The following is a 27,243-nucleotide window of genomic DNA, read 5'->3' as shown; positions in this document are numbered from 1 at the left end:
AAATTCATTGTTCTTGAGATATTTTGGCGTGTCGTTTATTTTCTTTAACTGCACGTTTAAATAACCTTTTTATTTTTAAATTCTTTTATATCTTCATATATCTTATTTCTTAATGAATTGGACACAAAAAACACAGAAATGTTATTGATTTACTAGAGAAATCCCAACAAACCGTCGTCATTATTTTTATGTTTGAACATAAAAGATTATATCGTTCCCCCCCCTTCTTTCTTTTTTTCCCCCCCTCTTTCTTTCTTTATTTTTTTCGTATTGAATTTCGTGGAATGAAAGGTAAGTTTTTTTTTTTCGCAATTTATTTTTTAATTGTGCTTCCAATAACATTTTAAGCAATCTGAAACATTTAATTAAGTTTATTTAATTCCGTTAAAATTTGTGTCATGTTACAATATAGACACAAAACGAAAAAAGGATAAACAAATATTTAACAAATTAGTTCTACGAAAAGACTACGTTGCAGTCAATGTTCAAGATTCTTCCCCCCCCCAAAAAAAAAAATTACAATGGCGAATTTTTGAAGGTGCTGAAAACGAATCTAATATTTAAAAGTGACGCAGAGAAATAGTTTTCGTGATATGAGAAATTAGTTTTTCAAAAAGTGGGGGATCACTTTTCTATATAAATTTAACATAAAATGAGCACTCATTTTCTAGCCACTTAGTGGTAATTTTATTTTTTGTTGCGAGCGGTGGGATGACTGCCAGAAAGCTTTTTTTTTTTTCTTTTTTTTTTTTTTTTGGTCAACGTAAAATAAGCAACCACGTTCTGGGCATCTAATGGCGGGGTAGGGGGAATAATTTTTTCTGCTTTTTTGTTTTCTTTTGCTAAAAGCTTTCTCTTTGTTTTTGTTTTGTTTTTTTCAGCTAAAATATTTTTTAAAATTTAATTTTCGTGTATTAAGGCAATAGTTTTAGGTTTTGCTATTCAAAATATGCGCAAACAAATAATGGTCAAAGTTCACCGTTACGCCAACTGAAGATGCCTCTACATTTTTCGATAACTCTACAACCTAAATAAGTTTTCGCCTATGCTGAACACGAATATCGCAGGAAAAATTAGCGCAGACAAATAGTTTTCGAGATATAAATATCTGTATTATGCATCGTAATTTCTAGTAGTTTGAATTGGCCGCCATCTTTGTTTTACTGAAATGGTTGGTTCAGTGAGCATGCGCAGACGATGTGTGTAGTTAAGTCTACGAGATGCAAACGTATATTCAACCTCATTTCTTTCAGAAAACTCCCCCCCCTCTCCGCTTCGGAATAACTCCCTACCTCCCCATGTTAAGAACGGCTTTCGGAATAAACACCTTCACCTCCCCATTTTAAGAACGGCTTTTGGAATTGCGTTGAGCTAATTACATAGATTATCTGCTCATTGCTGCGTGTGCGTGCATGCTCAATATACCATTTCATTGAAACGACAAAGATGGCGGCCAAATAAAACTACTAGAAAATATGTAGCAAAATACAGTTGCGACAACTTATTGTCTGCACTAATTTTCCCTGTGATATTTGTTTTCAGCATAACTGAAAACCTATAAAATGTGAGAAAATAAAAATAAAAAAAGGAGATTGCTTACTTGGTGGCGCCGGCCTCGAGGGCGGAATTCTAATCTGAGTGGTTGAGAGAACGAGTCTCTTATAGACTTGGAGGAGTAGGGGGAGGCACTATTCTTCTGTTATAAAAGAATTGTGTCTCTGACTAGCGCCAGTTCTGTTAACGACTCTCTTCCTCTCAACGCTACGATTATTTGCTGCGATTATTTTGTAAGTTGTTTATCTCCTCTTTGTCTTTTTCCTTTCCTTCTTCTTCACCGAGTCGGATTTTCTTTTTCTTTTTTTTTTTGCTCTACTTTTTACTGTTTTTATAACAGTTTTGTTTGAACATTTTTTAACCGTTTTTTTAACGGTTCGGCTATGGCCGCTGCTGCGAGCCAGACGCCCATTATTGTTGACACCATGGAGCAGGAAAGTGCCACACCTTCTTTGTCTAACACTTGGTCTAAACCCCCCAAAATCGACATTGACGTTAAGGACTTCGTGGAAAAGGCAAAACAATGCCTGGAACTCGTCAACGACACCGGCTTAATTGTCAACCTGCCCAAATTAGAGGAGATTAGAAAAAAGTGCCTAACACTATTTGTTGTGGACAGGAAGACTAAAAAGGTTATCAGAGCAACAGCAGACATCGTCATCAACCTCTTGGCCACAGCAGGAGTTAGACCCTTACGCATCATTAAATGTAAGGGTTATAATACCTGGAACATTCTTCTGAACTCTCCTGAAGAATGCATTACAATATCGCAGAAAGAAATTATTACAGCGCAATACATTCTGAGGACCGAATATATGGGGAAACGACAAACTACGGTTTCAGTTTTCCACGTCCCACACCACATCGAAGGAGAACATCTCGGTGCCTTCTTTTTGAAATTTGGAGAAATGGTATCCGTCCAAGTTGACGAGTTCCATGGAATATGGTCTTTTGACATTCTCCTCGATAAAGAAAACTTCACAAACATTCCTTATTTCCTAGAAGTAGGAGAAGAAAAATTACCCATTATAGTAGCTGGCAGGAGACCAACTTGTTGGAACTGTAGTGAAATTGGGCATCTGACATCGGAATGCCCCAAAAAAAAACCCACACCAAACCCCAAAAGACTCACCGGACAACACCTGGGAAGCACAACCACCACAAGCTTTCCTAAACTTACCAGCCACGATACAACCCCGGATGAACCACTCAGAGGAGAACCCTGGCAGATCGCCCCCGGGAAGAAAACCCCTGGACGCCTGAGCCTCGAGCAACAGAGAGAGCAAGCCATGCTCAAAAATGACCCGGGAAAGGATAAATACCTCGAAATTGTTAACCTAAAAAAGAAACTGGACTCTCAAAAAAAGAAAATACCCCAATCCCCGTGCAAATCACCTCCACCAAAAAACATAAAATTAATAAGTCAGTCCCCCACTACATCCAAAACTCCTTCTCCTTTCAAAATGCCTCCTCCAGTCACAACTCCCATTTCTCCCAAAATATCCAAACTAACACCACTAAGTCCCCTTAAGAAACACAAATCCTCCACTCCTGTTACAGCCACCTCTAAGTCCCCTCACAACACTCCTCCTGCCTCTCCTGAAAAAAACCCTACTGACCCTACTAACATGGATACTACCCCCGCTATTGAACAAAAGAAAAAAACCCTCTACCTCCCTGGAAAGGATATCTGTATTCTTAATACAGCTGCTATTAATAACAGCAAAAACCTAAAAGGCCCAGACCTAGGCAAGTTAGCCGATTTCAGGGAGGTAGGGGGGAAGCTAATAGACACCCCCACCAACTTCCCCAATGCAAGACGGGTTTTAACCGTAATAAGAAAAAGAGAAGAAGCTAAGGACCTATGGCAAATGCTGGAGGAGGCAAACAAGACCTTTAATCTTTCCCCTCCCCTAGCTATCTTTAAAGACTCTGATATAAAAAGCCTAAAAAAATGTTGTGTTGGGAGGGTCCCGGTTAAAATGCACCCCTCCTTGTATAGGATAGTAAAACTAACCTATCCCCTGCATGTCGGCGGTATCTCTCGTGACGGACTCATCGATACTGCGATGGGTACCTATTCCCTCACGAGAGCTGTCGGCACGCTCACGACCGCGATGTTCGTTTCTGGTACTCAACCCTAAGGCACCACCATGGATCTCAAGCTTGCTAGTTTAAATGTCCGAGGGCTAAGGGCCGACTCGCGCAAATGGCGCTTGAGTTTGGACCTGCAGCACCTCGGAGTGGATATCTGTTGTGTGCAGGAAACCCACCTTATTCCTGGTGACCATTTGGGTGCACTGTCTAAGACCTTTGAGGCTTACTCAGCGCACTATAATTCTCGCTCGAGAGGGGTTTCCTGGCTAGTTAAAAGGTCTCTAGATGCGTCGTGTGACCCGTGTTACTTGGATCCGGAGGGAAGACTATGTGTTTTGGATGTTACCATAAAGGGTAGGGCATTACGTCTTATTGGGGTTTATGCGCCCAATAGCCATTCTGAGCTGGCTGGTTTTTTTCGGCGGATCGAGCAGTTCATAGATGTTTCCAGAACGGTTATCTTAGCGGGAGACTGGAACGCCGTCCTGGATCCCGAGTTAGATCGATTTGGGTTAACATCTAGGGGAACTAACAAAGATCGGGATGCTGTTGTATTTCATGAATTTGTGGATAAGTTTGATCTTATCGACAAATTCCGAAATGAAAAGCCCCGTGACTTAGTGTGGACTTGGACAGGTAGAGGCGGCTCCGATTCGATACAGGTCTCGAGCTATATCGACCGGTTCTTAGTTAGGCGAGTCGACGTAGGAGTATTGGATTGTCCAAGTTTCCACAATATAGTTTACTCGGATCACAGACTTGTTCGTGTACGGGTAAACTTAGATAGACCTAAGCCTAGATTAGCCGGTTACTGGAAGCTCAACACGTCGTTGTTCGATGTGAAGGGCTTCCGTGACGGGCTATTACTAACCCTACAGCGGGAATTGACGGGGGCAATTATTGGGAATAAGTGGTGGGTAAAAGTTAAGGAAGCCATTAGGTCCTTTGCTGCTGACTTTAGCAAAAGACTCAATCTAGATTCTAGGGCAGCTAAAGTGACACTAGAGTCTAGACTAGATCGGGCGGTGGAGGAGGGGGATAGTGCTAGCGTTAATATAATTAGGGCTCGGCTTGCCTCCCTTGCTGAAAAGGAGCACCAAGCCTTAGCGATTAGGGCTAGGTTAAAAAGAATGCCCCAGGAAGCAACAAACATGGCCGCTGAACTGCGTGCAGAGGAGCTTAGGAAAGCGGCTAATAGGCACATCGCTCGTGTCACATTGCCGGACGGGCGTACCGTGACTACAAACCAGGGTGTGCTGGAGGCGTTTAGATCCCATTTCCAGGAGCTTTTTTCCATGGAACCCGGTCTGTCATTAGAACAGTTTGACACCTATTTGGCTGACTTTTCTCGTCTTTCGACGACCGAAGCGGCTAGGTGCGAAGGTGGCATAACGGAGGATGAAGTCATTGAAGCCTTAAAGCGGGTCGGCCTTAATAAGTCACCGGGGATCGATGGTCTCCCCTACGAAGTGTATTTGAGGTTGTCGCACATCTTTGTCCCCTTGCTGACGGTTTTGTTTAACTCATGGTTTAGGAACGGCTCAATCCCCAAGTACTTTACCATGGGTGTGATAAAGCTTGTTTGTAAAAGCAAAGATGGTGGGGATGGGTTAGGTAATTTCAGGCCCTTAACGATGCTTAACGCTGAGTTAAAGATTTTGGCCAAGATTCTCGCAAATCGTCTGCAGCTTGTCCTGGCTCGTCTTATTAGCCCCGAGCAAACGTGTGCCGTGAAGGGCAGGACAATCCAGGATAACTTGCACTCGATACGCCTGATGATAGAAAAAGTCGACACTGAGGCCGCGCTGATCAATTTAGATCAGTCCAAAGCCTTCGATAGGGTTGACCATCGGTACTTGGGGGCTGTTTTATCGGCGGCCGGTTTTGGCCCGCAATTTTGCTCTTGGGTTCATCTTCTCTATGCTAACCCCGCGGTGATGGTAGAAGTAAATGGGAAGAGGTCGAGACCCTTCAGTTTGTCACGTTCCATTCGTCAAGGGTGATCGTTATCACCCATGCTATATGTGCTTGCGATCGAGCCATTTTTGCGCAGGCTAAGGGTGAATCCGGTCCTACGCGGAATCACTTTGCCAGGTGTGGATGCCCAGGCGAAGTACTCCGCCTATGCCGACGACGTAACTGTGCTTGTAACGAGCAGTGCTGAGATTAGTGTCGTCGGTGTAGAAATCAGATTGTATGAAACGGTAACAGGGGCCAAAATTAACTGCGACAAGTCTTCAGGTTTGCGCATTGGTGCCTGGAGGGGTATGCCCCTTCAGGGGCCCTTTAGTTGGAGTGATGGGCCTTGCAAGATACTCGGCGTCTGGTTTGGTCCTGACCTCCAGCTGGAGAAAAATTGGTCGGAGGTTCTGAAAGCGGTACGGTCTGCAGCTTCACGGTGGATCAGTAGAAACCTTTCATTAAAGGGGCGAGCGGAGGTGTGTAATACTCACATCTATCCAATCGCTATTTATCGTCTATCAGTGCTTCCAATCCCGTCAGATACACTGCTATATTTGCAGAGGGCTCTTTTCAACTTCTTATGGCTTGGAAGGGCCCCTAAGGTCTGTCGCGATGTCTGCTACCTACATCCTTCTGAAGGCGGTCTAGGTATGCCAAACGTGGAGATTCGGCTATACACGTTACGGCTCTACTACCTAGATCGAATGTGCACACAAGATAGGGAAAACGGTGGCCTCTGGATGGAGGACACCAAGAAAGCCTTCCCGGCTTTGAGAGGGGTGCACTACTCCGAGGGGGAGGCACACAGGTTGCCCCGAGGTGAATGTCCCTTCTATCGCGAGTGCCGGCGCGCACTGAAGTCCCTCCTAAGAGTGAAGGAAAGCCTCTCTAACACTCTGCTGTTGTCCCGAAAGGCATTATATCGGGTTTTAGTGAGGGGATCCGTAACGGATGTCATCGGTGGGAGGCTCCCTTTGACGAAGGAGCAGCTCCGCTCAATCTGGCCTTGGGCGCCTGGGTCAGGATGCCTCACTAACGACGAGGCTTCCCTGACCTGGCTGGTAATTCGGGATGCTCTCTGGGTCGGTAAGAGACTCCACTCAGCTGGCTTGGTGGATTCGCCTATTTGTAAACGGTGCGGCGATGAGGACGAGACTTTATGTCACGCCTTCGTTTATTGTCGCATCGTGACGCCGCTGATTGAGTTTGTTACAGGTCTCATGGTTCGCATACTAAACACATCCTCATTAACTTTGGTTCCTATTAATGTCTGTAGCAATTGGGCTCCGACAACGGATAGGCTCAGAAAAGATTTGTGTTTGACCTTGCTAGCTGTGATGAGAGGTGTTATCTGGAACACACGTATGAAAGTGGTCTATGGATCTGAGGACTTTGCTCCCCTCGACCTTATACGACTCTTCCGTCATTATTTGAAGGATCGTATCAAGGCCGAGAGAGTTAGACTCTCTCCGTCAGACTTTGTTGAAAGGTGGGTGTCAGTTGCGCGTGTGTGTCGGGTGAGAGAAGCAAGTCTTGACTGGTTCTTGGATGTTCCTTAGGAAAAAGAATTTTGGGTGACAGGAACGAACGTCAGCCCTGACTCGTTTTTAGTCCAGAGTAGGTCACGATATAGGCAAGAGTAGGACCATTATTTAGGCTTCTTTGTTCATAACCTAGCTAGTGTGTGATAGCGATCATTAGGTCCCTTTTAAGTTTGCCCCCCCCCTTTTTTTTTTTTTTTTTTTTTTTTTTTTTAACCCCACTCCCCTCCCCAATTAGGTGACAGGTCACTTGATTCGCCAGAGATGCGGGTTCCCTTTCGAAGTTTTCGTAAGAGGTGTTTTAAATAAAGCGTTCGGACCCGCATCACCCTTTCGACTGGCGAATCGGTGTATCTGCCATAGTTTAACAACAGGGGGGTCTTTTGTTACTAACAGTGTAAATATTTCATTTGTATTTTGTATATAAAATTTTTATCTTCCCAAATCCCCCTTTCTTATGGGTTTTAATTAGGTTATCATGGTATGATGTTCTTATGGTGATTGATGAAGGATGTATACGCTGATGGATGTATAGTATGAATGTGGTATTATGGTGTAAGTAGAGTGAAAGTAGGAACTAGTTAGGTTAGATTAGTTAGAACTAGTCAGAGAAGACCGTCCTTTCCCCTCCCCCATCTTCGGCCTTGTGCCAAATTTTTCTGATTTTTTACTTGTAAATTTTCTGGAAATAAATACCTTCTGTTAACGACTTACTGGTGAACGGTTGGCACAAATTAGTTACTCGCTGCTCGCCGTACTACAAAACTTGTTACTCGACCCAGTAGGGGGGGTCGCTTAGGGCATCCTTTGCAACCCCTCGGAGCTTACGCTATCACCGGGTAATCTACTTTACCCTCTAAATAGTTTTTTTTTCCACAAAAAGTCATCATTTTTTTAAGAAATTGTTGAGGTGTCTTCAGTTGGTGTAACGGTGAACATTGACCCAAATAATTTTCCTACTTTTAAGACGTCGCTTTTTCCACTGTAACATCTAGTGCTTTTCTCTGGCTGCCATTTTTTGGAGGGGTGGTGATGGTAAAAGCGACGAAATTATTCCTTTGCACGTCTTTTTAATGTCAAATTCATTATCAGCATACTGGAAAACAAATTATTTCTCCTGCTCCCTCCAGTCAAATCAACGTTTGCAAGATAAGTTTATTTTCTTTATTTTTTTTTTGTCACGCTTAAGTACATAATACAGATTTTTCCTTTTTATTTGTTTTTTTTTAATGTCGTCTTGAAACTGCACAAGCACCAAATTCTTTATTGAATGTTTTAATATATTATTGCTTTTAATTCCATTTTCTCTTTTTCATGTAAAATTAAGTAAAACAAAATGGCGCCCAATGAAAACCATTAAGTTATACATTGGAATCAACGATGTGTTTATATAAAAGAATTAAATAAAAAATTTTTTTAGCCCCGACCCAATTGTCACCCCCCCCACCGTGTCAAAAACGTAGGTGCTCATTTTACGTTGATCAAAAAAAAGTCTTTCAGACAACCTCCTCTCACAAAAAATTATCACTAGGTGGTCAGAAAATGGGTGTTCATTTTATGTTAAATTTATATAGAAAGTGACAGCTACTTTTAAAAAAAAGTAATTTCTTCATATCATAAAAACTATTTCTTTGCATCACTTTTAAATGGTATACTCATTTTGAGCACCTGTGAAAACCAATAAAAGTCATCATTGTAAAGGTTGTTTTTTTTTTTTTTTTTTTTTTAAGCTAAAAATCTTTTTTGGTGCTAGTACATTTATTGGTCCGCGCTATTTTCAAATTTAATTAAAGTTTTATGATATCTGTTTTTATTAAATTGTAAGGTTCAAAGTAAAGAAAAGGTATAAAACACCCTCTCCTCCCCTTGTTAAGAATGGCATTCTAAATAATAATGTTATTTCAGCATGAATCAATACGTGCACTAGTACTATCTTGACTCTGGTACTTATGCACTTATTGTACTGTGCTGAAATAATGTTTTTGTAGATAAAGTAAAATTTGTGATAGATGGAAGATGTACGTTTATTAAGCTCAAGTGCAGTTTACCTGAAGCATTGCGAGTTATGTATATAAGGAAGTCTTAGAAGGCTACCACAATACAAGAAATTGAATGTTGTTGGGGTTGATGAAGGAAGACCAAAAACAATTCATGTTCTATAAATCTGTCTGTCTGTTTGTCTCTCTCTAATACATATATATATATATATATATATATATATATATATATATATATATATATATTAATAATTTTTTAATAATAGCGCTTATGAGGGGCGTGCAATAGGTAATGCCCCTGACCCACTTCCCATAGCAGTAGAGCAACGAAAGTTGGCACAGTTATTAGTCTTTCTCTACATAGGAACCACCCACAGTTATACATTTCTCCCATTGTTTGATGCAGCTCTGGAGACCGTTTTTGTAGAACACCCCAGGTTGGTCCTCCAACCACGACATGACTTCAGAAATCAAGGCTGCATCATCTGGGAAACTCTTTACTTTCAAAAACAACTTCAGGCTGGGAAGAGGTACAAGGTCAGGAGAGTAGGGAGGATGGGGAAGATTTCATAACCACACACCCGTGCTTCTGATCTGGTGACATGCGAGTTGTGGACCGGAGCGTTGTCCTGCAGGAGGAGGGTACCTTTACTGATCTTGCCCTGCCTCTTGATTTTGATAGCTTCCCTTAATTTCCTCAAAAGTGAAGCATAATAGGCGCCTGTAATTGTGATACCCTTTGGCAGAAAATCTGTCATCACTACTCCGTCCTGGTCCCAGAAGACTGTGAGCATGACCTTGGCAGCGTAGGGCTGTACCCTTGTCTTCTTTGGAGGTGGTGAGTCCAAATGCTTCCACTGCATTGACTGGGTTTTGGTCTCTGGATCATAGTGATGGACCCAGGTTTCATCCTGTGTGATCAGTCTTTTGAAAAACTTTGACTCATCTTCTTGGCACATCTCCAAATTCATCCTCGAGCACTCAACGCGTTCTCGCTTCTGGAATGGTGTGAGCAACCTGGGAATCCACCTTATGCATATGCAAATGGTCATGAATGATAGTTTCCACAGACCCTGTACTAATCTTGACATCTTGGGCTATTTGACGAATAGTAATGCACCGATCTTCCAAAATGGCAGCCTCAACTTGACGGACAGATGCCTCATCAATGACAGAAGGGGGACGACCAGGTCTGGGAGCTATTTCCACAGACTTCCGGCCATGTTTGAATTCACGATGTCAGCATTTTACAAGGTCATAAAATGGGGCATTATCACCATAAGTTTCTTTCATTTCATCAAAAGTCTCTTGTGGTGTGTGTCCTTTCAAATACAAAAACCGGATCACTGCTCGACATTTAACAGGCTCCATTTCACACCTGACTCAGTTCAAACACCTGTAAAACAGAAACCACAATTAGTTCAGAGATGTAATTTGCTACATAACCCGTAGAGATATAAATCATTTCACATGCAAAATTTCAGCTAGATCAGACAACTGGAAGTGGGTCAGGGGCATTACTTATTGCACGGCCCTCGTACTTGAAAAGTCAAACTTTTATGCAATAATATACTCTGTGTGACATTATTCTATAATACATTCCAAGTAAATTCCTCTTTGTCAAATTTTAGTTGTTTCAAATCTCCTTTAACCATGTAAACTTTGAATTCTAATCGGTAACAGGATTACAGCAGTAAATGAAATAAAGTTATTAATTTGTATATTCACAGTTAACTGAAATAGCATGATTTTTTAATTTTACATTTTCTTTATTTTATAGTTAATATTACCTATTTATTATATATATGTTTTTTTTTACATTAGACTAATTAGTTAGTGGTTTAATTTATTTTTCTTAATAATTAAGTCCTGATGAGAAAATGAGTTTCACAGAAAATGAAACTGGATCCAAAGGGTTAATCAAATTACAAATGTCATATACCTACACATATATATTGTAGCTTCCTTCAGTCTTGAAATAAACATTTTGTGGCAAGAGTTGTGCAATCTCCAACCTTTCTTGAATCTTATTGAATACCATTGTGGCAAGTGGAGGTTCAGGATGACTGAAAACAATCCAGAGATAAGCGGAGAGTATATACAGCCTCTAAAATTTCCAAATGGTCACCCATTTGGTACTAACCAGACTCAACGTTGTTTAACTTCAGTGATCTGATGAGAACCAGTGTATGATTATTATGCTGTATATATATATATATATATATATATATATATATATATATATATAAAGTGAAAGTATCTGTTTGCCTGTCTGTCTGTACATTTCCCTACACAATAACTCTGTCAATTTTCAGTCTATAGACTCGAAATTTGATATACAGGGTACTGAGATTTGGAAAAAATCTTTGTAATTGGCTTTTGGTAAGAAATTTGGCTGTTAAGGGGTTAAAGTTCAACGATTTGACCTTTGAGAACTCTACCAAACTCCTCCGACCATTTTGGGTCTAAACACTTGAAATTTTAGATATAGGTTCTTTGGACATGGATCTAACTGGATTTGAGCCCAAAACAAATGTTCAGGGGTCATAATAGGGATCAAAGTTAAAAAAAATTGACCTCTGTGGTCTCTACAAAATTACTCAGACAATTTCTGGTCTAAACATTTGAAATTTTACATAAAATGTATTCAGAGATAGGGCAAGCTTTTTAATCGGTTTGGGTGGAAAATTTGAGCTACAAATATATAATTCTATGTATGTATGCTTGCATGCCTGCCTAAAACTATCGACAGAGGTGACGGATTTTCACAAAATCAGTATCGTTTTGAAGCTCGACCATTTAGACGACAAATACCGAAAAATTGACTGAAAACATTAATTGCTTCACCCTAAACTGGGCACTTTTCTACTGGAAGAGGTTGCTTTTTTAACCGATATTTTCAAAAATCACCCCCTCTTTTTGATTTTCTAGCCTTAATTTAAACCTACATCACTTCCGGTTTGGTGGTGGTCGTAACAGCAAAGACGTCACATTTTTTTCACATTCTTTTCCTCCTTTGCAGTATGGCTTCGAACCTGCCTTCCTACTACCACTTTTTATTTATTTATTTTTTTTTGCTCAACACACACCTCTAAACACCCGGGCTACACCGGGTACCCATGCTATATATATATATATATATATATATATATATATATATACCTACATGCACCTCCAAAATTCTAAAAAAAAAATGAATAGGAAGTTTCACACCCAACACTTGCTTCCTCCAAATACTTCACTTTAACGACAAAATCATGACAGTGATCCACAATGCTATCAGAAGAGAGGGTATTTATATGCAACTTGTCCACCTAGGTATATCTTTGAGATAGCAGCTAGCCACACAAATACAAGATAGCCAACCTCCATGCACATTGGCAAACTGTTTTATGAACATCAAACACATTTGTCACCACACAAATGCAGTTTGCATATTGGAATGCACCACATACAACAACTTTTATGTGGGTAGTACAATGGGACCCTTACACATTAGAATTAAAGAGCACACACATAAGTATCATTTCTAAGTTATACCCAGATCTCAATAACAGATTGGAACTTGGCTCACCATTCATAATAGAGCTTACTCGATATCTGAATTCACAATACAATAAAATAATTATATCATCCAGATCATGTACAATGATAACAATACAATAACACTCCTGTCAAAAAACAAAAGAAATGATTTTAATGATAAACCAAAATACACAGATCAGTTAAACAACTAATATAAGTAGGTTTATTTGCATAGATGTCATTATATATGAGCATAAAAAGATACTGATGTAATTTTACATCTGTAAACCGTTGTAAGTGAAATTACTCACAAAAATAAATAGGCTAAAATAAATTTTAAAAAAATATATAAAACAATAAAAATAGTTGTGGGAGGTAGGTCATACATTTTAAATTTCAATAAGCAAACTGCAGAACTACTATATCTGATATTAGGTTGTCCATAAAGTTTGTAAATACTCGTGAAAAATTGAAATTGACTTGACAAGTAATAACAAAATTAATCATCAAAATAAAGATCATCATTTTCCAAGACTTTCTGCCATCGATCTGCAAGGTTTTGGATATGGTCAGACTACTATTCAGCCAGCTTCACATCATAGAATTCTTCACATTCGTCCTTGACTTCCTCAAACAAGTTGAATCAGCAGCTCTTCAGAAAGTGTTGCATTGAGTGGAAAAGGTGTAATCTGATGAAGCACAGTCAGGACTGGATGTGGTCATACCTCAATGCCATCCATCTCTTCAAACTTGTCTTTCTCTTCCTGGTGGCGTGTAGCTTGGCATTTTCCTGTTTCCACTTTTCGTAAACCTGCTTCAGTTACTTACATTAAAGTTTGGCACTCATGGCACGACCATTTGAAGCTAACTCAAAATGCACATTTCCTTTAAAGTTCCACCATATGCACAACATAACTCTCTTGCCGAATTGATCTTGTTTTAGAACCAATGTACTTCCAAAAATGTTCATCCAATGAATTGCTGAACACTTGAGGGCAAATGCCAACTCTTTTACTGGTTTGGGCTTCAGTGAGTTTGTGCAGATATTGGTGCATTTTTTGTGAACAAAATCAAGTTGCTTCAAATTTCAGTGAATTGTTGATTTGATAACTCCAAGCTCATTAGTCAGTTCTCAAACACTCGATGAAGGCGCAATGTCCATCCTGGTTTGCAAGTCTCCATTATCCAACTTTAACAGTCATCCCGAACAAGGCTTATCTTACAGTATCAATACACGTGAGCTTAACATATTTCAGTAATGACATACATAGAAAGAGCTTGATAAGCTAAGAAAGAATCTTTAAAAATTTTTTAAAATCCAATTAAAATTAAGGAATGACTATTTTTGTACCGTGCACATTTAGATATTTTTCCCTTTTTAAGACGTTTTGTCACAGTTTTTCAGTAAAAATGTTATATCTTTGTTAAAACACAAGACTAAGAAATGAAATTTACCATATAAGTGTATTTTTACACTAGTTTTTAAGTAAAAATGTTATATCTGTTTTAACAGAAGATTAAGCATTAAAATTTGCCATATAAGTGTATTTTTGTGCAAGGAATCAGAATATACTACTGAAAATCGGAACAAGTAAAGTATAGGATACCCTGTAGCAGAAGATGACGACTGGCACACATTTCAAATGACACTGCTGATTCGACCTTGACATTGGCACAAGGTGTTGGTTGTTTGTAAACATGTCAAATAGCAGACATTGTCAAATATTCGCAAGCAAGATTTAAAAAAAAATATATTTACAAAATTTTTAAAGATTTAAAAGAAAAAATATATATTTATAAAATATTGTTTTTTTAAGTAAGTAACAAAATGGACATATTTAAATAAAAGAAATTTAAATAAATGGATGTCTTTCTTAGTGCGTTTTTAATATATTTACAGAACTTTTTAATAAAACTTATAATAATAATTATAACTAGCGGGACCTGTGGAAATTCTACAGTGGACAGTTTTATATGTAATATATTCATGTTGGCATTCTGTGAATGTTAAGCGTAAACGGAAACGCCCTGATATTATTGTAGCTCTTTTGTTAAAACTACAAAAGTATTTATCTAAGGTAGCAGGGATGCCAGGTAGTAAAATACGCTTAAATATGATATTTTAATTTATGAAGATTTTGTAAACATTATCATACAGTCAATTTTCTATACTTATATATTAAAAAGTTGTGATTTCTTCGGTGCATCAGCTTGAACTGAAACCAAAATCAAAACTCATAAAGAATGTATATATATATATATATATAAGTTTCGTGGTTCAATTTTAAATTCTGAAAAAACAACATATAGAGACATATATTCGATTTAAGAATTTATTGTTTGACAAAGGAATATATAGAGGGGTTATTTTAATTTCCTTAATCCATGGATTTTCAACAATGGGACTTATCATCAGAGGAAATGAAATGCAGTTAGAAAAATGTTCAGCTGCGAATGAAACCACGAAACTTATATATTGCTCTATTCTTAAATATTGAGCTTTTCCTTTTTGGCTAGGATCTCCTTGAAAGTATTACTTTAAGTAATATCTATCAGGATTTTTCATCTGAATTCTATCAGTGTCTTATCTCGCTTATATATATATATATATATATATATATATATATATATATATATATATATATATACATACATATAAACTTGAGTTCGTTCAATTATAATCAAAACCGAATCCAAAACTTATGAAGAATTCTTGGTAAAATTATTTATTGCAAGAAATTAAACGAGAGTTACTTGGAAGAAAAAGATGTAAACATGACACACAAAAGAACACACACGCTATCATATTAATATATAGATTATAATAAAATAAATACATTTAAGCCAAACTTATTAATGGCAGAAACAAATATAAAATAACTGACTTGTTTGGATTTTTATGAATGTTTCAACCAAGATTGATTTTTATGTAGTGTTTTTTTTTCTGTGTGCGTTTTTAATACAATTCAATTTAATTATTCGTTAAAACATGAACTTTAGCGACAATTAATATATTTTTAAACATTAAATTTTGATATAATCTCATGATACCCTCACGTAATCAATTTATTAAATGACAAAAAAATCCAAAAGTAATATATTTAAATAAATGGGTGTCTTTCCAAGTGTGTTTTTAATATATTTGTGGTTAAGTAAAGAACCTTACCTCATGCATTGTGCAGTTCGTGTTAGGAAAGAAAAAAAGAGAAAATAAAAATGGTCGCCCCCTGGTATTTATAGATTGAAAATCACGTGATGTGACGAGAGGGGGGGTTTATGCAAATGAGATGTGGTTGGGTCTCTCTATAAAAGAGCCAACTTCTTTATTTTGGGGGTCAGTGTGGAAAGTGCAGATAGAAGAGAACAGTTGGATTTGAGTTTGAGACTTTTGATCTGAGGTTGAGTTCAAATTTAACGTCAATATGTCTCAGTTTTTGTATTAAAATATAATTGTGAATATTTTGCGACTGGGCAACAGCAGGCAGTCTGCTAGAACGTAATAAATATATAATGCAATACATTTGGACATTGATAAAGTTATGAGATGATTTGCACTAACAACAGGGACATTAAAATGCTCATTTCAGATACACACAAATGAAACAAACATCTTTCTGATATTCCTGTTTAGGTAGATACAATCACCATCACAAGGAAAATTAATTTGCATGATCATTTGCAAAAGAACATTTCATTAATTAACCTTTAAAAAAAAATGTCTAAATTCGGTAATTTTTTTATATTATTTCTGTTCACAAATATGGTTTTATTTTTTTTTGAGAAATGTTTACAGTTTGTGCTCACATTATTTTCTACAACCTTGCAGTTGCCAGACAGATTTTCTTCTAAATTCTAAGTTAGGAACAAAGTCATCCAACAAAACCCATCATTTTCCATTTTAATAAAACTTAGAAAAATAATTATTATAAATTATGTTAAATTACAACTTTGAATATAGAAACAAATTAGCCACACAGATTAGCATTACAAGCATATGCGGTCTTTTTGTGGACATCGGCAATATTACATACCTAATATGCTTCAACAAGTTGTATCTTTTATTTATTGGTCAATTTTTAAAAGAATTACATTGATGGAAAGAGAATACAATAAGCATTCCAGTGATGTTGATTTATTTTTCTTTTATGCGTTCAAGATTTTTATGCTCCAAATTAAAAATAGAAAAAAAACGGTAAAACTATACAAACACCGTGACAGCGAATTAACCCTACCCCTAACCCTAACCCTAACCCTAAACCCTAACCCTAACCCTAACCCTAATCCTAACCCTAACCCTAACCCTAACGCTGTCACGGTGTTTGTATAATAATACCAAAAAAAACGGTAAAAAATGACAACAGCAAAAAGGGAAATAGTTTTTTCAATGTTTACATTTTATATGTTACGTTTGTGCGGGGTTAAATTTGATTGGATATGGCTGAAATTTTACAGGCTGTATAAACAAAGAAGTCCGTCTTTACTGTTGTTTTATTTTTATTTTTACGACCACAGGAAGCAAAGTTATGACTGAGCAAAGTTGTCGAAGAATATTTAAAAATTGATAAGATAAATCGGTATATATCACCCATTTTCATATAGATAATAGTTTCAGAATTATTTTCATGTATAATATGTAAATATTTGATAATTATTGTGTGGAAATTTCTTTAAAATGTTATCTTTTATAGAAATTAAAATCGCTTAAAGGGAAATGATGACAGTAATGGTTAGCTGTGTGCTAACCATCGCTATCAGTGTACTAACGAGTTTGTATTCTCTTAAAAATAGAAAACTGTTTTTCTGCTTTCAAAACGAAAGCAGAAAAAAGTTTCATTTTTTATTCTGTGTTTGTCAATTAAAAAAAATTATCAAATTTTTCAAATTTAATTTCCAAACAATACTATTTTGTTGTTTTTAACGCTTGTAGTACACATGTACTAAAAGCATTAAAAATCAATAAAATGCACCAAGTACATGCGTTTGTTTTTTAGTGGTAAAAAAACAAAAAAAATATATATAACAAAACCTACTTGTCAACTTATGCTACCATGCTGAAATAATAACATTATTATTTAGAAACCCATTCTTAACATGGGAAGGAAGGGTGTTTTGCTTACTATTCTGTATTTTCACCTAATAATTAAATAAAATATATCATGAAACTTGAATTTATTTTTAACTCATTGTCAAGACCATTTTTTTTAATCTGTAAAACAAACCCTTTTTTTTAACTGAAGATATCTAAATAATAATAATAATAATTATGCAGTTCGATAAAGAATTTCATTGTGATGCATTTTATAAATTTTTACCTTGTTTCCACCTTAACATTTTCTTTAAAATGACACCAGTGATCATAATTGTGGCCGGAAACCTTGTTTTTATCACCATGAGCATTTTTGTGTTATTCAAGCAATCCAACGATGGTTCTGGCTGTTATGCACCTGATCCTAGCAGAAGTTCTTTTCATCTGCTTCTTGGGATGCTTCAGTTTCTTGAGCAATCTTACGGACTTGATTAGTCTGAGGTTTTTTGTCTTCTCAGTCAAGATCTGGCTTGTCTGGCACTTGTAGGACATACATTTCAAGTCCTCCTTCACACATGCCTTCACAGGGTTATGTGAGATGCCTAAATCTGTGGCAATCGGCGACTAGGTTGCTGGGGACCTACATCAATGATTGCCTTGACTTTTTTGATGAACTCCTTGGCCTGAGTCTTCCTGGCAGTGTCCTAGACCTTGGGCTTCCACCCCACTACCTACAAAGGGTCCGAGCTGTGTCCTCATGCATTGAACCGCTCAGATTTGTATTTTGAAGTGCTGGCAAATGAAACAAAAATGAAATGCATTCACTTCTACTAACAATGCATCCTTAAAAGTTTCTAATGATGAAATATCAGTAGTAGAAGAATTCAAATTTCTTAGAATAAGATTTTATAACAAGGCTCTACATTGCGAGTGAAACAGTCGCATTTGCAAGTGATTTTTTTTGGCGACTAGAAATAATGAAACGTTTATCTTTTGGCGATTGCATTTCTTTCACTGACAATCTTCTAAAGCTCACTACTGAGTGAAAACAGTTTTTCAACTTTTTTATATAAAACGAAGAAGGTTAAATTATTTAAAAATAAAAGTTTAATAGAACAATATACTCTTTCTTTTAAAAAAAACATCTGAAGAAATTAGAATGTTTATACCTTCAATTATCAATATAAAGTTTGTTGTATATTTAGAATTGCACTTATTAAAAAATATACAGAAAAATATTTATGATGTACATACTCGTCACAAAACTAAGATATCATATTCTTAAAATCATGTGGGTTTGGCTAGTAACTTTTCTATTTGGCTAGTAAACGAAAATATTTAGTTGTCAAAGGCCAACTAAAGATAAGTTTGTCTGTAGAGCCCTGTATAAGAAACTTTATACCACACATCAAGAAACTCCAGACAAAATGCAATCAGGTTCCACAACTATGTGTGGTGACTCACACAAAATGGGGAACAGACCAAGCATACTAAAGGTATACAAAGCATTCTTTGAGATGAGGATTAGTTATTCGTATTATTTGAGTGTGATTTTCACAATGTTTTGGTCAATGTAACCTCTGACCTTCTTCAGTTGTATCTTGTCGAATTCAGGAATATTTCTGTCAAACTCTGGAATTTGGACAGAATTTTGTACTTCAAGGGGATAACCTGCTTTTGTTCCATCAGTCCTAAGTAATTTGCAATTGTATTTTTCGGTTGCCTACACTGAGGATTGAACTTTCAACTTTCAGAAAAATATCACTTTTTACAATTGATTTTGACAAGTAAACTAACTACTGCATCACATGTCTTTGTGACAAGATACACCTGAAGAAGGAGATTACATCGACTGAAACATGAAAATCATGCTCAAGATGAGAACAGTAGTCCGATGAATCCAAATGATATATATATATATATATACAAAGCAATAATTCTATCTAAACTGGATTATGTCTCTATGATCTATGGATCAGCCAGAAAAGCATATCTACAAACACTAGATACAATTCACTATCAGGGACTGAGACTCGCACTCCCCTCCCAAGTAGAAAGCCTATATATAAAAGCAAATGAACAACCATTAAAACAAAGACGAGAAAAACTGACCATGCAATACTACATTAAACTAAAACTTTCTAACTTGAATCCAGCCTATAACTGCGCACTAAACCCATCATACCAAAAAATATTCAATGAAAACAAAATAAAGACTTCTGAGCTCCGAATTGATAAAACCATTAAAGAACAAATAGCCCACTAAACAAAATATAACCAAATTAATAGATATAACTCTATGGACCATGTAAAAACTTAACATGGTACTAGACAGTAATAAACTCACCAAAATAAAAACCTACCCCACCTGGAAAAACTGTCAGATACTCAAACCACTAAAGCATCTGTGAAGGGGGGGGACAGGATGGTCTGCTTTTGTGGTTGAATGGTAGAAGGATTGAAAAGTAAAAGCTCGCATAATGATGACGAAAACATAGATATCAGTGAAGGAATGCAGATTTATTTACATGAATTTACATGAGAAATATTAAAAAGAATAAGAGTTTGTTACTTGTGATTGATGATAAGCTGACGAGTTAGGACTGCTTCATTACATGTTGGCTGCTCGAGTGTCCAGAATGAAAAAGAGAGAGAGATATAAGAAACAGGAAGTCACGTGGCTAGATTACTCTCCGGCCTGGGAATTTCCATTCCCACATATCTATACTGACTGCTCTACAAACACAAAGAGTACTGGTTGTGATGCAATAACAGAAACGATCAAAAAAATTTACATTTAAACTCTATTCCGTTGTTCTGTTTTCTTTGTGGCTTATTGTTTTTATAATAACAGAAGACAACGCATTACCTTTTGAAATGACGAATGAAGACAAAAGCTTACATAACAATGTGAAGACATTTATTTTCCAGCTGGAGATGGAAATGGTGTGAATTTGATGCCTGGCAAAATTACTACATTATCTCGTCTTCCTCCCTTCACTTCCTAAGTGAGCTTAGGCTAACTCTCTCTGCAACTCAACTCTTACTGACTCTCTTGACCTGTCTCTCATGCTAACTAACTTTAGTCTAACTTAATTGTATATATTGATTCTATATTTCTTTGTGACGTTAGAATGTGGCCAAACATGTGCATGTTTTGCACATGGACATTGGATATGCTTCCAACACATGTCCTCGCAACACACAGAACATTCCTTAATTGCATTATCCCACTATTCCTCTTATCTAACTTTGTTGTACAAATTTTTTCTAGCTACAATGAATAATTCACTGCATTCCTGGAATTGTATATAAATAAAAACATGAATTTGTTTTAAATTTTGATAACTGAGTTCGATTGTAGCATTCTCCTTTAATAATGATTATCTTTAACTCTAATTACTTTATAATAACTCTGAGCAATTATCTTCAATATACAACACAAGTAGAAGTTGTATAACGTTGGTTTTGTTCTTGCAAGCTTTATCCACTAAATCGGCAGAATCATGTTTAACACACGTAGATGTGTCGTTCAGAAAAGATATCTTCTCAATTTGTTTGATCTATTACCACACCTCTTGTCCCTATTGTCTGTTTTACAAATATAAATATCTGAAATTTACTTTAATGCTTTAACAATTTTAAAATGTCACTGTGGTCAATGGTTAATGTATTTCAAGTCAACCTAGATTTTATTTTAGAAGTATTATCAAGGGAAATATGGGAATGTTGTGCATTTTGAGAAAACACAATCTCGAAGGAAGCAAGAATTCTTTGTTTATTTATATTGGCGGGTGGGAGGAATAAAGAAATCTAATCCCTTAGTTAAAACTTGAAGACAGTAATCAATAGATTAAATATGTTATTGTTTATTATTCGGTTAACATTAATTGGTTAACATCTATTAACCTTCAGACGAGGACACTTATGTTGTTTTTCCTTTGTAATGGAATCATGTTGCCAGTTTCAGAAGCCAAAGAAATCAGATTAGACTGGATTACAGAATCAAAACTGATGAAAAGTACTGATATAAAATTCCAGCTTTGTGTCATTTATATAATCGTGCATAAATGCATGTTCCATTGTGAATCTAGGTTTGATTTCAGATGTGTCAGTGTGCTTGCAGATGTGGAGCATAACCTACACGTTGACTTGTCTTGGTCTATAGGATTCTCATCTACCTATACCTACATCCCCTCTTGTTTGGACTTAGAAATTTTCACTTGAATACACGCTGGCATGCCGTGGTCTATAGGATTCTCATCTACCTATACTTACATCCCCTCTTGTTTGGACTTAGAAATTTTCACTTGAATACACGCTGAAATGCCTTGGTCTATAGGATTCTCATCTACCTATACCTACATCCCCTCTTGTTTGGACTTAGAAATTTTCACTTGAATACACGCTGACATGCCTTAGTCTATAGGATTCTCATCTACCTATACTTACATCCCCTCTTGTTTGGACTTAGAAATTTTCACTTGAATACACGCTGACATGCCTTGGTCTATAGGATTCTCATCTACCTATACCTACATCCCCTCTTGTTTGGACTTAGAAATTTTCACTTGAATACACGCTGACATGCCTTGGTCTATAGGATTCTCATCTACCTATACCTACATCCCCTCTTGTTTGGACTTAGAAATTTTCACTTGAATACACGCTGGCATGCCGTGGTCTATAAGATTCTCATCTACCTATACCTACATCCCCTCTTGTTCGGACTTAGAAATTTTCACTTGAATACACGCTGACATGCCGTGGTCTATCTATTGATACAATCGTGCATAAATGCATCTTCCATTGTGAATCTAGGTTTGCAGATGTGGAGCATAACCACATCGTGTTTAAGACAAGAACATAAAAAGGCGACAAAAAGGTTAAGATTAACGGATCTGAGGTTGCTTCTGAATTGCATAATATTATTTAATTTATTATCTGGTGTTGACCATACCACTTCTATGAATATTTAAATAAATGTCTTGAGGTGCAACATTTATGCATAGATTTAAACAGGATCAGCAGAAAACTCTAGAGCTCTGTTAATATGTTGATAGTGAGACATAAGCACTCACTGGAGAAAAGCCATCATCTTAGGAGAAATCAATAGTTTAATCAAAGAATATTGTGAAAAATAAAGAGTCCTGGGGAAATTTGAAGTGCAAATAAATAATGTAATTAAACATATGTGTAAAAACAATTAAAATTGCACCACATGGGGAATATATATTAATGCTTTGTTTTTATTTCCATGATTATATGTAAAAATAAAGTATAATTCGATCTAGAATATGTTCTAATAAATACCTCTATAGAATGGTTCTGTGTGAACAGAGGCAATTATTCTTCTGTTCCTTATAATATTAAATAGTGAATTAATTTTCAATTTGTAAGTTAAATAAAATAATATTGAAAAATAATGAAACTAAATGTGAATGCAAGTACTAAAAATGATTATTTTTGTTTGCAGATGTTCCTGTTTGAACGCCGTTGCCGAATTTGAGTTGACCATTATTTTCTTTAAGATTTCCTGGTGAAAAGATGTATACTTGTAACATGTGTGATCATTCTTCTTCTGATGAATCCAGTTTAGTGGTACATATGAAAACTCACACTGAACAAAAACTATTTATTTGTAACATGTGTGACTATTCTTCTTCTGATGAATCCAGTTTAGTGGTACATATGAAAACTCACACTGAACAAAAACTATATTCTTGTAACATGTGTGATTATTCTTCTTTTGATGAATCCGATGTAATGGTACATATGAAAACTCACATTGAACAAAAACTTTTTTCTTGTAACATGTGTGATTATTCTTCTGATGAATCCAGTTTAGTGGTACATATGAAAACTCACACTGAACAAAAATTATTTATTTGTAACATGTGTGACTATTCTTCTTCTGATGAATCCAGTTTAGTGGTACATATGAAAACTCACATTGAGCAAAAACTATTTTCTTGTAACATGTGTGATTATTCTTCTTTTGATGAATCCGATGTAATGGTACATACGAAAACTCACACTAAACAAAAACTTTTTTCTTGTAACATGTGTGATTATTCTTCTTTTGATGAATCCAGTTTAGTGGTACATATGAAAACTCACACTGAACAAAAACTATTTATTTGTAACATGTGTGACTATTCTTCTTCTGATGAATCCAGTTTAGTGGTACATATGAAAACTCACACTGAACAAAAACTTTTTTCTTGTAACATGTGTGATTATTCTTCTGATGAATCCAGTTTAGTGGTACATATGAAAACTCACACTGAACAAAAACTATTTTCTTGTAACATGTGTGATTATTCTTCTTCTGATGAATCCAGTTTAGTGGTACATATGAAAACTCACATTGAACAAAAACAATTTTCTTGTAACATGTGTGATTATTCTTCTGATGGATCCAGTTTAGTGGTACATATGAAAACTCACACTGAACAAAAACTATTTTCTTGTAACATGTGTGATTATTCTTCTTTTGATGAACCCGATGTAATGGTACATATGAAAACTCACACTGAACAAAAAGTTTTTTCTTGTAACATGTGTGATTATTCTTCTTTTGACGAATCTAGTGTAGTGGTACATATGAAAAGTCACACTGACCAAAAACTATTTATTTGTAACATGTGTGACTATTCTTCTTCTGATGAATCCAGTTTAGTGGTACATATGAAAACTCACACTGAACAAAAACTATTTTCTTGTAACATGTGTGATTATTCTTCTGATGAATCCAGTTTAGTGGTACATATGAAAACTCACATTGAGCAAAAACTATTTTCTTGTAACATGTGTGATTATTCTTCTTCTGATGAATCCAGTTTAGTGGTACATATGAAAACTCACATTGAACAAAAACTATTTTCTTGTAACATGTGTGATTATTCTTCTTCTGATGAATCCAGTTTAGTGGTACATATGAAAACTCACATTGAACAAAAACTATTTTCTTGTAAAATGTGTGATTATTCTTCTGATGAATCCAGTTTAGTGGTACATATGAAATCTCACACTGAACAAAAATTATTTTCTTGTAACATGTGTGATTATTCTGCTTCTGATGAATCCAGTTTAGTGGTACATCTGAAAACTCACACTGAACAAAAACTATTTTCTTGTAACATGTGTGATTATTCTTCTTCTGATGAATCCAGTTTAGTGGTACATATGAAATCTCACACTGAACAAAAACTATTTTCTTGTAACATATGTGATTATTCTGCTTCTGATGAATCCAGTTTAGTGGTACATATGAAAACTCACACTGAACAAAAACTATTTTCTTGTAACATATGTGAGTATTCTTCTCCTGATGAATCCAGTTTAGTGGTACATATGAAAACTCACACTGGACCAAAACTATATTCTTGTAACATTTGTGAATATTCTTCTTCTGATAAACCAAATTTTGGTAGGCATATGAGGACTCACACTAGTGAAAAGCCATATTCTTGTTACGTTTGTGAATATTCTTGCACTGAAAAAAATAAGTTGTATATACATATGAGAATTCACACTGGGGAAAAGCCATATTCTTGTGAAATATGTAATTATTCTTGTTCTTTTTCATCAAGTTTAGTGACACATATGAGAACTCACACTGGCGAAAAGCCATATTCTTGCGATGTATGTGATTTTACTTGTGCTGCTAAATCAACTCTAGTTACACATAAGAAAATTCACACTGGTGAGAAGCCATATTCCTGTGAAGTTTGTGAATATTCTTGTTTTGTTAAAGCAAGTTTAGTTAAACATATGAGAACTCACACTGGAGAGAAACCATATTCTTGTAAAATATGTAACTATGCTTGTTCTCTTCAAGCAAGTTTAGTGACACATATGAGAATTCATTCTGGTGAAAAGCCATTTTCCTGTAAACTATGTGAATATTCTTGTACTCAGAAATCACATTTAGTGCGACATATGAGAACTCATACTGGGGAGAAGCCATATTCTTGTGAAGTATGTGACTATTCTTGTTCCGTAAAATCAAGTTTAGTTACACATATGAGAACTCACACTGGTGCTAAACCCTATTCTTGTGATATATGCGAATATTCTTGTTCTACTAAATCAAGGTTATTGGTACATAAGAGAACTCACACTGGTGAAAAGCCATATTCCTGTAAAATATGTAACTATTCTTGTTCTGTTCATTCTAGTTTAGTAACACATATGAGAACTCACTCCGGTGACATGCCATATTCTTGTAACATATGTGAATATTCTTGTTCTCATGAACTACATTTAGTGAGACATATAAGAACTCACACTGGGGAGAAGCCATATTCTTGTCAATTATGTGAATATACTTGTTCCGTAAAATCAAGTTTAGTTACACATATGAGAACTCACACTGGTATTAAACCATATTCTTGTGAACTTTGCAAATATTCTTGTTCTACTAAATCAAAGTTAGTGATACATATGAGAACTCACACTGGTGAAAAGCCATATTCTTGTAAAATATGTAACTATTCCTGTTCTGTTAAATCAAATTTAGTGAAACACATGGAATCTCACTTTTCTACGGCACAATCAAACTAAACACTATAACTATTTGAAGATAGTAAAGCCTTGAAGTATGAAATATTTTCAAAATTACTGGATTAAGCATTAAATAACCCAACAATGATTTATATCAAAACAAAGCAAAAACTCTTGTAATACATATGACTCTTCTCTTTGTCTTAAAAACACATTTGTTCGATATATGAAAACACATTTGCATTCTTGTGAGTTTCTTTTCTTTTTCAGAAAAAAAAATTGTTTATACACAACCAAAGACACACATGCCTACAGGAATTCATATTTTTTTAAAAAAATGTTAGAGTATATTAAAACCTATATTCCTATTTAATGCTAGGTATTTTTAGTACAATCAACTTTCTTGAGAAGCGAAAATGTCTAAAAATTCCAGAGTAGAGTGTAGCAATTGTCTGTCCTTTAAATTTCATAACATTTATAGTTGAGAAATTTAATAGAAAATACACTGTTTTCTACATTATATTGTTGCATAACTCTCCTCACATGGAAAAATGCTAAATGTCTTACAGTTCACAATCAATTAGGTGGAGGAGTTTGTGGCATATCTTATTTTGCTTCATGTCAGCTGCTCCTCTATGACCGCAAATAATGTTACATAACAGCACAAACAATGAAGAAATTGATTTGTTGTATACTAACAGATACTGAAAATAAACCATATTCTTGCAGTATCTAAATATATTAGCACATATGTACACACTGAGGGAAACCATATTCTCTGCAGTACCTACAGCAACATATCTAGAAAATGGAGCTATTGGTCCTGCCAGTGATATGGGATGAGAAGAAAGAAGCTCTCTTTGTAGACGTTAGTGTCCCCAATGATGCTGAGTTAAACAGCTGAGATGGAAAAGATAAAAAATACCAAGATGACATAAAAAGTAACTTATTTTAGGAAGGTTTCCACCATTCCTATAATTGTATGAGAAACTGGACTTATGAAAAAAGATTCTCAAAATCATCCAGCAAATAT

General features: G+C 35.9%; 1 long non-coding RNA gene across 1 annotated transcript; it reads left to right on the top strand.

Annotated features, from left to right (window-relative positions):
- LOC145254662 (uncharacterized) lies at positions 1–26,445 on the top strand. Its single transcript, XR_013863785.1, has 2 exons — positions 1–291; positions 23,179–26,445. It is a non-coding gene; the product is annotated as an uncharacterized LOC145254662 (long non-coding RNA).
- The last annotated feature ends 798 nt before the right edge of the window (positions 26,446–27,243 follow it).

The sequence above is a fragment of the Euprymna scolopes genome, chromosome 30 (genome assembly GCF_053919585.1).
Source record: "Euprymna scolopes isolate OS-2025 chromosome 30, ASM5391958v1, whole genome shotgun sequence".
NCBI lineage: Eukaryota > Metazoa > Mollusca > Cephalopoda > Sepiida > Sepiolidae > Euprymna > Euprymna scolopes.
This window is presented reverse-complemented; position numbering and strand designations above follow the sequence as displayed.